This window comes from Puma concolor, chromosome D1 (assembly GCF_028749965.1).
Source record: "Puma concolor isolate L17-30 chromosome D1, mPumCon1.1.hap2, whole genome shotgun sequence".
Lineage (NCBI taxonomy): Eukaryota > Metazoa > Chordata > Mammalia > Carnivora > Felidae > Puma > Puma concolor.
Genome location: NC_141676.1, coordinates 96,484,488 through 96,496,836, shown reverse-complemented (window position 1 = coordinate 96,496,836; position 12,349 = coordinate 96,484,488). Strand labels below are relative to the sequence as shown.

Sequence of the window (12,349 nt, the reverse complement as noted above, 5' to 3'; positions counted from 1 at the left end):
CTGACGTTTCCTCTGGCTCATCAGCTCTTAAATAAATAATACATTTATATTCAACTGTTCTTGGTGGTGGTGTTTGCTGGGGGGACCTGCCTACACATGCTGCCAGTGCTGTGTTCTCAGATTAACACTTAATTAAATGTAGTCATTTTCCTGAACAGAAGCGAATGGCTAATCAGCCATTGTGGTGAATGAAGAGGTGTGAGGACGAGGAAGAAGAAAAGCATTTTGCAATTTATATGCATTCTGCTATTTTAATTTATTGCTTTCAATCCTAAATAATAACCAAGAGCTGTGTTTATAGATCAGAGGAAATTAACTGTCTTATTTTACCGTTTTTCAAGTTAGAACAAAGTAGCCAAAGAAACTGATCCAAGAGGCAGCACAGGAGTAATAGTCTTATAACCAGAAGGCACATTCAGCTGAAGTCTTTGTTGAAAAACTGCTAATTAGTCTAAAGAGTCTAGCAGAATTGTCACAAGGCTTTTCACACCCAGTTGGTCAAAGCTCTTTCAGAGAATTCTATGATTCCCAGCTTGGTCCCCTTTTGTACACGGCCATGCAGAGGGCCACGTCCTTCTAACCTAAGAAATAAATACAAGTAGACTGAAAAGGTGTTTACCCAGTTTTGATATTGTTGTGTGACCCTTGACATTGATTTTGAAGATAGCAGGGCAGTTATCCTCTTGGGGGGGAGGGGCAACAGACGCATCCATTTGACAAGTCTACAGGTGTCTTAACTCTTGATTCTAATTTTATGTCACTCCATGAGATGCTGATATGACCCTGCACATTCAGATTTATTCTGGATGGAGTTAAGTATGGAGTATTATAAACAAGACTTGGTATCTTTTTTTTTTTTTAAGTTTATTTATTTTGAGAGAGAGAGGGAGAGAGAGTGAGCAGGTGAGGGGCAGAGAGGGAGGGAGGGATAGAATCCTGAGCAAGTTCCATGTTGTCAGTGCAGAGCCCAACGTGAGATCACGATGTGAGCTGAAATCAGGGTTGGGCGCTTAACCAATGAAGCCACCAAGGTGCCCCAAGACTTGATATCCTTAATGAAAGCCCTAGTCAAAGTTAGCTGGATTTATTGAAGGCCTACTGTGTACCCATCCTGTGCTGAGTACAGAGGGTAAGGATAAATAGTACACAATTCCTACTCTTAGAAATCGTGATGAGGGGCGCCTGGGCGGCTCAGTCGGTTGAGCGTCCGACTTCGGCTCAGGTCATGATCTCGTGGCTTGCGAGTTTGAGCCCCACGTCGGGCTCTGTGCTGACAGCTCGGAGCCTGGAGCCTGCTTCGGATTCTGTCTCCGTATCTGTCTCATCCTCCCCTGTTCACGCTCTGTCTCTCCCTCTCTCTCAAAAATAAGTAAACGTTAAAAAAAATTTTTTTTAAGAAATTGTGATCAGCCATGAGACAGACACACTGAAGTAGGTAATATCTTAATGTAGCACATGCCAAATATTCAACAGTGGTATAGTCAGTGCTACTGGGTTTTATGTGAGAAGCTTTGCGGTTTATGAACCTGAGGGTTCCCACAGTGGAGGGAAAGGGGATAATATTGGCACAGTGGTTCACAGCAGAACTGTGGGGGACTTTGAGAGCCAGGATCCCTTCCGCTTTGCAGGCAACAAAGGTCCGTGGAAAGACTGAGAGGGGGCATCCAATTGCCTTGAATTTAAGAGTAAACCCAGTGGTAGTGTAGACCAGAGTCAGAGGCAACAAGGCCATTCGGAGAGCAGAAATAGTTTAGGTGGCAGAGGGCAGAGAAAAAGCCCGGATGGGAACTGAAAGATGCATGAGGCAGATCATGAGGAAAGAAGCAGTTTTTGGTGCTTATTTCCTTCCTGGTTGAATCATGGTAGCTGTTTGGGCTGTTTTCACAAGGCTGGAGGGCTTGAACAACATTCATGTCTCACAGTTCTCAAGGTTGGGAAGTCCAAGATAACGTGCCATCAGATCTGGTGTCTGGTGAGGGCTCTCTTCCTGATTTACAGAAGGCCGTCTTCTCATTGTGTCCTCACAAGGCAGAGAAAAAAATCACCTCTTGTGTTTCTTCTCCTTCTCCTGCTCCCTCTCCTCCTTCTCCTCTTCCTCCTCCTCCTTCTTCTTTAAAGTTTTATTTATTTAGCTGATCTCTACACCCAATGGGGGCTCAAGCTCACCACCCCAAGATCAAGAGTATCATGCTCTACAGACAGCCTACCAGGAACCCTTCTCATGTTTCTTCTTATAAGGGCTCTAACCCCCGTCATGGGGCTCTACCCTTATGACCTCATCACTTCCCAAAGGCCCCAACTCCTAATACCATCACCCTGAGAGTTAGGATCTCAACACATGAATTTTGAAAGGATGCAGATATTCAGTGTATAACAGTTATCATAATAATTAATATGTCTATCATACTATTGTGCTTAACTTGCAAGTTTCTTGAAGGCAATGCCTTGTCTGCAGAGGAGGCTCTGTTGGTTGAATTGTGTGTCACCTAATGTGCTGAAATTCGAGTTTTTCCTCACTGATTATTGTCATTATGAAAATCTGTTTAACTGTTCTCCAAGACGTACCAACTCTGAGTCTCTGAGTCTGTTTTGGGTATCAATATTATATTATGCAAAAGGTGTATTTCCCGACATTGCATTACTTTGAATAGAAACTCCCCCCACCCGCCACACACACACACACACACACACACACACACACACACTAAAAACCACCTCAGAATCAAAATGCTTACTCTTTGCCTAAAAAAACAGAAAGGAAGTGCTTAAGGAAGCAAAGCCTTCCATTTTAAGGCAGAAACCTAAATGCGGTGAGGGGTGTTAATCAGTTTCTCAGGCATTTAAACATTTCATCCCATTTTGTTTTTCCAGTTTTTAAATTCATCAAGCCTCCAGCTTGGGGATTTCTTATCTGTAGGAAGCTTTTCAACAAACATCTCCAACACCCTTTTAAACAAACACCGCTTCTTCAAATGCAAAAATAGAAACTACTTTCTATTCTGAATAATGTATAGTGCTCTATTCTGTGAGGCAGTTACAACTGCTAGCAGCTATCTCGTCTGAAACAGCAGCGAGCTTAGTCTGCCCTCCCTTCCAAAAGCTGTCCATTTCGGGGGGCGTGAGGGCACCCTCGCTCCACCTCCCATACTAATCGTGACTGCAAAGCGTTCCTACGTTGCTTGCTCTTCTGCCTTAAAAAAAAAAAAAAAAAAAAAAGAGCCTGCTTATTGTTACACTTTATTCATTTCAGTGCATCCACTTTTCACGTGGGAGACAGACTACTCAGCATGAACTCTGAAGGCAGATCATGCCCAGGCCCTAACATCTGCTAGGTGGATGACTGTGGTCAAATAACCTCTTGGAACCTTTGTTTTCTCATTTGAAAGTGGGGATAATAGGGGCGCCTGGGTGGCTCAGTCGGTTGAGCCACTGACTTCGGCTCATGTCAGGATCTCGTGGTTTGTGAGTTCGAGCCCCGCATCGGGCTCTGTGCTGACAGCTCGGAGCTCGGAGCCTGGAGCCTGCTTCGGATTCTGTGTCTCCCTCTCTCTCGGTCTGTCTCGCTCTCAAAAATAAATAAACATTAAAAAAAATGAAAACAAAAGAAAGTAGGCATAATAATGCGTACTTTCCAGGAATTTGTGCAGGTTAAATGAAATGGGGGGATGAATGCAAAACAGAAAGCTTACAGGAGCCTCGGTGACCATTGGTTTCTTTTCCTTATTTGGTAAGTATCAGTTTCTGAGCATTTTGGTGCTTCCGGGTAATCAACGCATAGAGAGAGACAAATCCCTTTGTTCTGTGTAATTATGACAGTCGTTCTCAAAGGGGGGGCTCCCCAACCAGCCGCATCAACGCCCACCTCACTTTGGCTAAATCAAAACCTCGAGGGGTGGCCCCCAACAATCTGTGTTTTAACAACCTTCCAGGTGATTCTGATGCACTGATGCACACAGGTCTGGGAGCCATTGCTTCTAGAAAAAGGCCAGCATGGTGTGTCTGTGCGTTTACAATTGGGGAAGAGGCGTGTGTGTGCACGTGTGTGCGTGTATGTGGTGCTCGTGGCGCGACGGGGTGTTCGTCTTTATTACTCACAAATACAGCTAAAGGAAATAAGCCATGGAGGTGGAATTGGAGAGCAGTTAAATTATTTAGAGTTGGTCTTCAGTGTCTGATCACTATTTTTTCTCTTTCTTTGTCAAGCTAAGCCTCGGGGACCGGGGATTTAGGAGTGAACAGCGTGGTCTGTTGAGTTCTGAGGATTTGGGGAGGTCCTGAATCTGACCTCAAATATCACAGTCCTGGTGCCTCCATATGGGCTTGTCTTGGGTGGGGGGCTTCTTTCTTTGGGAGCAGGATGAAGGAGCTAGATGTCACTAGCACGAGAGGCCACCCTTCTATTCAGATCATTTTTTAAAATGTTTGTTTTTGAGAGAGAGAGAGAGCACGAACAGATAGAGAGGGAGACACAGAATCTGAAACAGGCTCCGGGGGTGCGATAGGCAGGGAGGTCATCAAAGAGCTGAACCAATGCTCTTCGCCTCATCTGAGAAGCTATTTCTGAAAGCGGGCACCCATTTCTAACCTTTCCGCATTTGGGGTCAAAATGATAGCAAAACAGACACATACACTAATCAGCGGCTGGAGATCTCGGTCTCTGACAGTCTCCTCCCACCGCGGCTCTACGGGGCCAAGCTCACGACTGGTTGGCTTCCGCCCCCTTGTGGGCAGCCCGTCTCACCGCATCCTGTTGGGCGCAGGGAGCCTCTGATTTGCTTCGTTCGCTCAAACTTCCGCAGGGTCACTGGTGAAATCCTAAGGCTTGCCTTTCTCCTCTTCCTCCTTCTCCCACCCTGTGCTTCCATGGCCATTTGAATTTTCATCAGCCCCATGCTGATTTGGGGAGATACAAATGTTACCAGCAGAACGACACGAGCGCAGCTGTGGGGATCAGGTGTTGGTGAACAGGGAGATCTGACCATTTGGTGCCACTGGTGGGCGCTGTCCATACGAATGCCATGCTTCACGATCGAGGTGTTTTTCGACACAGATTTTAAATTTCATATTTAAAAATAGAAACATGTTTAAAATCTAAAAATATTACAGAGGCAATATGTTCCTTTTAGGGAAAAAAATTACACCCACAATCCTATCACTTACCAATATTCTGCTATGTATCATTCCATGTATTATCGCCACACCCCCCCATATCCCTCCTTCCTCACTTTGTTCCGGTTCTATCTGAATTCTACTCATTTCTTCTGGAAACCAGAAAACTGAGAAAAGGGGAGGGGAGGGGAAATTAGACGATCACAGAAAGCAAATAATGCTGCTCTCGTTTGCTAGCTGTAGTTATCGGGAAGGGAGACGCCTTGCATTCTTTGATTTGTTCAGCCCTGTCACATTAACAGCACCTTGCCCCCAGAGCCCCTCTTCCTCCTTCTTTGACTTCTTCATCATCAATCCCATCTGCAGACTCAAAATACCCTCCCCCTCTGGCTTAACACCCTTCTTGATTTTCAGTGGCAGCACAAGAAAAAATATCTATTATTGTCTGGACTGAGACCGTTCTCTTGGATCCTGGCTGACAGCTTCTGCAGCCTTTGGCGGGGGTGGGGGGGCTGCTCGTATTTTTCTTGCTTATTAATAAAGGCTCTTACATAGTAGAGGCATTAACCCTTGGTCTGCCATAAAAGCTTTTCACTCATTCCCTCAACAAACACTGAGCCAGGTGCTGTTAGATTCTGGGGATTCAGTGATTTCCAAAGGAGAGATGGGGTTTCTGCTTTCACGGAGGGAAGCGAAACGTGAAAGCAAGTCAGTCTAGAACTAGTCAATCTAGTTCTAGATTTTGGTAAGTGATGGAGGCGGCTGCCGCATGAGTAGGGCTGTAGGGCAAGGCTGCTCTGGGTAGGTGACATCTGATCTGGAAACTGACGACGACCAGGAGCCAGAAATGTGCAAAGTGGGGCAAATCTTTGTGGGCGGAAGGAATAACGAGCGCGAATACTCCAGCGTGTGGGGAGGCTTGCTGCTGCTGAAGATCTAAATGAAACCTGTTGAGGTTGTAGCAGAGAGAAGAAGAGGCACAGGGAGGTAGCGAGGCCAAGGCAAATTTTGTTCTTATTTTAGACGTGACTGGAAGCCACTGAAGGAGTTTATGGGCATAACGTGCTCTCGTTTGTGTTATTAAAGGGTCCTTCCGGCTGCTCCCCGACAAACGGTCCGTGAGGCAAGCGTAGCAGGCAGGGCAGGAAGACCAGGGAAGCTTCTGTAGTGGTCCACATAAGACGTGAGCACGCCTTGGACATGAATGCCAGCAGCTGGGTGGCAAGGAGTGGGCGAGCTCTGCGTATGCTGTGCGGGAAGAGCCCGCGGGACACACCGCTGAGCCGGATGAGATATTTGCCTTTCAATGTCATTTACAGCTTGTTCGTTTGGGAGGGGGTGTCTTCCTAGGTACCCGTTTTTGAAAAATGCATTTATTTACAGCAAATATTACTATTTGAGAGAAGGAGAGCATGAGCGGGGAAGGGGTAGAGAGAGAAGGGGACAGAGGATCTGAAGCGGACTCTGTGCCGACAGCAGAGGGCCCGATGCGGGGCTCGAACTCAGGAACTGTGAGATCATGACCTGAGCCGCAGTTGGATGCTTAACCGACTGAGCCACCCAGGCGCCCCCCCCCGGTAGAACGATATTTTGACTTGAGCAATGTAGTCCGTGTTTAGGCACAAGCCTGGGTTTTAGAAAGTTTTGCCATCTGATTACCGGGAACTGATGGGTAGCTTGTTCAGTTCTGAGGAGACGTCTGTTTAGTTACTGGCAAGTAGCTCAGGCTTCACAAACACAGGACAGATGCAACCAACTTTCTTTTTTTTCAGTTTTTAATCAAAATCTTTTTATTTTATTATTTATTTTTTTTTCAACGTTTATTTTATTTTTGGGACAGAGAGAGACAGAGCATGAACGGGGGAGGGGCAGAGAGAGAGGGAGACACAGAATCGGAAACAGGCTCCAGGCTCTGAGCCATCAGCCCAGAGCCCGATGCGGGGCTCGAACCCACGGACTGTGAGATCGTGACCTGGCTGAAGTCGGACGCTTAACCGACTGCGCCACCGAGGCGCCCCTAATCAAAATCTTTTTAAAAATGTTTATTTTTGAGAGAGAGAGAGAGAGAGAGCGCGTGCAAGCGGGAGAGGGGCAGAGAGAAAGGGACACACAGAATCCGAAGCAGGCTCCAGGCTCTGAGCTGTCGGCACAGGGCCCGACGCGGGGCTCGAACTCACGAGCTGTGAGATCGTGACCTGAGCCGAAGTTGGACACTTAACAGACTGAGCCACTCAGGTGCCCTATTCATTTTTAATTTTAATTCCAGCATAGTTAACGTACAGTGTTATTTTAGTTCCAGGTGTACAATATAGTGATTCAACACATCTATTCATTACTCAGTGCTCGTCGAGAGAAGTGTGCTCCTTAATCCCCATTGCCTATTTCCCCAATCTTCCAACCCCCCTCCCCTCTGGGAACCATCCGTTTTGTTCTCTGTAGTTAAGAGTCTGTTTCTTGGTTTGCCACTCTCTCTCTCTCCTCTTTTTTTCCCTTTGCTCTTTTGGTAACCAGCTTTCTTTCAGAATGGAGGGCTGGCCCATGGGAAGAAGGCTGGTTTATTCTTTGGTCACCTTCGTTCTTTGCATGATATAATGTTTAGGTGGGGATTCTTTTCCTCATTCTACACCTTTGTGGAGGGATTTTTTTTTTTTTTTTTTTTTTTTAACTTGGAGGATAGCTTTGGTCTGTCTCCCCCTAACAAACCTGCATGGCCCATGCATGGAAAGGGAAACTGATGACAGCTTGGGCAGTGTGCCCAGGAACAAGAGGAGGGAGAAGAAGCCCAAAGGTGTGGGCAGAGCCTCTGCGTAGACAGGATTAAGCCGCGTGAGGATTTTCAATGTGGCGGAGGGAGAATAGCAGAGTGAAGGGAGCACATGAAATTTTAGGAACTGAGACCCTTGTTTGAATCCTGGCTCCGCCATGCAATAGCTATGGGGCCTGGGCAAGTAATTTACCCTCTTACAGTAGGTTACTTCATCTGTAAAATGGGGGTATAATAGCTACTTCACTAAGATGTTTTCAGCTATTAAATAAGTAACCAGGTAGGAAAAGTACCCAGTTGTGGTGCTGGTCCCAAATATGGGAACTTTAACTGATGGTTTTGGCCTCTGCCATCTAGATTCTCAGTCCCTTTTCAGATCTGTCTTCTCCTCCAAGCAGTACTTCCAGGACAGAGATTGTTTTTTTGTTTTGTGTCACCAGTGTGTAAGATCAGGGGAAGACACTAGACGCTCAGGACAGGCTTGTGGAACACTGGAGGGCACGGATGAATGCCCCATGGTTGGGATCCAGCGGGATCTCGGTCCAATGAGCCACATCTCTGCTCTCCTGCTCCCTCCTACTCATTGTGTCTTTTGCCTTCTGGTACTTCCCAAAGACTCTCCCCTCCGCCGTCTACTTCTGGTCCCTCACTCATGTTTCGGGGGAAATGCATTTTTCAAGAATGTACTTCAGACCTGAGCTCCTCTGAGACCCCATTTTGACTCTCTAGCAAGTTGTTCAGATTTGCAAACGTGTAATTGCAAAGATGTTAGGTTCAACCCTTAAACTCACTGCCTTTGGCTTAAGATTCGGGAGATTTCACCCGGGTGGAGCCTGAGGTCCTGTCATTGTCACGGCAACCGAGCAGTGGCAGGCCTCAGGCTCCAGGGTTCCCTCTCCTGACTCCTCCCACTGCCGTCACACCCTTCACCAGGTAAATGCGGATCTAGTCTTTGACAGCCTCAGAAACTCTAGGGGTAGTGACATTCTCTGAAGTGGACTTCAGGATAATTAGCCAGAAAGCAAAGGTTATACTGCTCTGAATAGAACGGGTACAAAATAGGCTCATGTAAGAATCCACAGTAGTGTCTTAGTTTCCCAAGACACGTCTAGCAAAGAGACGGGGACATTGGTAGCTTTTGCTTTCAAGATAAAGCCACCGGTGCCCACTTACCCAAAGCTGCGGTCTTGGCTGTCCAATTTCCTGAACAAATCTGCGTCTGGCCGGAGATTCACTTGCAGACGCAGAGCCACCTGGGCCTGAACAGGGGTCAGCGCGGAGAGCTGGAAAAGAGAATTGGATTTGAGACACAATTTTATGAGGCAGAATGAGTGGACCCTGTTAACAGATCGGAAGTAGGGGATAGGGAAGAGAGTGACCCCCAGGCTTCTCATCAGGGCAATGAGCAGTGGCCTCCATTAAGATCCCACTTAGTTGGTGAAACTTCCCCAAGTTCCCACAAGAGGAGGAGCAGGTGGGTGGGGGATGGGAGAGGGTCTCCACTTCCCACAGTCTGAGGTCCCAGCGCAAAGCCTGGGCACAAATCAGCTTGTTTCAATTCTGCTTTTTTCTTGGACAGAAGACAGGCACATCCCTCCCCCTCCCATCCTGGGTGATCAGAGGTATTAAACTGAAAGGAGAAGGGAAAGGATTTTATTCATAAGAGTCTCATAATTTTGAAACCTCTCTCATCTAGATTTCCATAACCTACCTATCAGAATCTATCACTGCATTAGATTCACATCTATCTACTAGCTGTCCTGCTGAGAGTGGCTGGAAAGAATCATTAAATATCCTGCCAAAGGGAAATCCACAGCAAATCGACACTTGTCGTTTTTAACTGTCTACCCTTCTTAGGGCTCCTGTCAAAACCCCTGGTTGTTTTCTCCTGATGTGGCATTTACAATGCCTGTCACTAAAGCCTGTCACTATCCTTTAATTTCTGTTCCTCAGGAGGAGGATTGTCTAGCTCTTTGAGTGTCCCTGGGGTTTCCTGGGGTGAATTTCTCTTTCTTTCTTTCTTTCTTCTTTCTTTTTCTTTTTCTTTCCTTCTTTCTTTCTTTTCTTTTCTCTTTCTTTCTCTCTCTCTCTCTTAATGTTTATTTTTGAGAGAAAGAGAGAGAGAGCGCATGAGCAGGGGAGGAACAGAGAGAGAGGGAGACACAGAATCCAAAGCAGGCTCCAGGCTCTGAGCTGTCAGCACAGAGCCCGACAAGGGGCTCGATCTCACAGACCATGAGACCATGACCTGAGCCGAAGCCGGACACTTAACTGAGCCACCCAGGCGCCCCGTGGGGTGAATTTCTTTTATTACCCTGCCACCCACTTTTTAAGTCTGCCTATCTCACTCTCAAAATTCAGTCAAAATGACTTCACCTGGTTTTGGGTGATGCATTCAGAAATTAGAAAAAAAAAAAAAAAGGGCAGCAACTTTGGTTTTGAAAATACTGTGGAGTATTTTTCAAAGCCTTCCCACATTGATGATCTCAGTCTCGCCCTGTAAAAATTCAGTGAGGTATAGGAACAGAGGGGACCATCTCCCTGATACGGAGGCGGGGCTTAGGCGAGCGGCACTCCCCTAAGGTCGCCAGGTGAACAGGCGTGAACAGGAACACATCACGCACGCTCACTGATACGGTCTCACTGTGAGTGGTTATGGGAGTCACCACAGACAACTTCACTTTATAGATGAGGAAACAAGCCCCAGAGGTGAATGACTGCCAGAGACCAGGTACCTGTAAAGCTATTGTGATGCCAACTGGTAAATTGCATTTCAATTCCGTGCTAACCACCCTGTGTTGGTGCTGACCCCACAAGTGGCAGGCATGGTCCCCGACAGGTTGCCCCCACTTAGATATCGGCTGCACATGAGGGCGCCAGGCCACCCACAATTCTGACCACCTAGCTGCAAATCGGGGGGATTCCTCTTACCTCCCTCAGGTTTGGTAATGTGTTAGACAACCCTAAAAACTCAGGAAAATTCTATACTTTCCATTATAGTTTTATGCTAAAGGATATGAATCAGGACCAACCAAACGAAGAGACACATCGGGTGAGGTTTGGGAGGGTCCCGAACGCAGGGCTTCTGTGTCCTCTCCTCATGGAATCAGAGTACATTACCCTTGGGGGTACAGCCCGGGGGCCGAGCATTTTTCTGCAGAGTCCATTACCCTCCAGACACATCAATGTGTTCACCAACCAGGAAGTTCACGGAGCTTGTGTCTAGAGCTTTTCCTGGGGTCTCATCATACAGGCATGATTGGTAACTGACTCTCCAGCCCCCCACTCCCCCCCAGGCTCAAAGTCTCATCCCTCTTGTCACATGGTTGGTCTTTCTGGTGACCAGCCTCCATCCCGAACCCTCGCCTTACCATAAACTCAAGTGTGATCGAAGGGGTTCATGGAGGAGACTCTCTCCAAGGGTTTTAGTAGCTTGGTTCCAGGAACCAGGGACAAAGACCAGACAAAATATTTATGATATGACAGCAGCAGAGCCGGCCTTGACCCCACATCTTTAGTATCTAGGTCCAAGGCTTTTGTCTGTGGCCCCACACAGCACCTGGCTCCCACCTGGCTTTCTGGCTGTGCATTGAGGAGAGAGGGAGAAATCGTGTCGTAGTCTGACCTCCTGAAGACCCGGAGAGAGGCCTCAGAGATTTCAAAAACCACACCCTGCCCTTCCAGTGTGCCCCCCCGAACCGGACCAAACCCACAATCCAATTGCCACATTTCTCAGGGGACAGAGCTGAAGCAGGAAAGGTGCTGGCAGTCCCGGGGACCCTCCCCTGCTTCCTCAGAGAGGCCGTCTTCAGGAAGGCGGAGGGATTTTGAAAGCCAGCCACGTAGGAGGCGAAGGAGGCGACAGTACAGCCCATGATGCGGAGGTCTGCATTGATCCTTAATCTGCGTTTTAAACAAAAACCCTTCATCCCACACAGCTATCTGCCCTGGGTAGCTGTGTCTCAAAACGTGTGAGTCAGAATGGAACAGTCGATGAGGAATGATTTCCAAGGACTGAAATCCTGGGCATGCAGTGAAAAAGGACAGCACATCCACTTTAATTATCAACGGAAAGCCCCACCATTCAGGCAACGGGGGGAGGGAAGAAATTTGTGCTTACTACATACCTACTAGGCGCGATGCATTGTTCGAGGCATTTTCAGATGCCACACGGTTTAACCCCCACCAGTCTATGAAGCACACTGTACCACCCAGATCTAATAAAGACACAGGCTCTGAGAGGTTAAAGAACTTGCTGGAAGATGTGCAGGTCGGAAGAGGCAGAGCTACGACCTGAACCCAAGTGCAAATCCAACACCCATTCTTTCGCCCATGTCAGGCCGCCTCCAGGAGCTGCTGATAGCCTGGAAGACGTTGCTGTCATTTTTGTTTGCTTGGCTCTTTATTAAGTATTATTTTTGTACAATTAAGCAATTAAACTGTGATCCTCCGAAATCCTGTAATTTTGAAAGCCCC

General features: G+C 47.3%; 1 long non-coding RNA gene across 1 annotated transcript in view; it reads right to left on the bottom strand.

Annotated features, from left to right (window-relative positions):
* LOC147576899 (uncharacterized) overlaps positions 1-12,349 on the bottom strand; it is a 48,092-nt gene that overhangs the window by 35,166 nt on the left and 577 nt on the right. Inside the window, exon 2 of the long non-coding RNA XR_015241254.1 lies at positions 9,047-9,156. This is a non-coding gene — a long non-coding RNA (uncharacterized LOC147576899). The remainder of the gene's footprint in view (positions 1-9,046; positions 9,157-12,349) is intronic.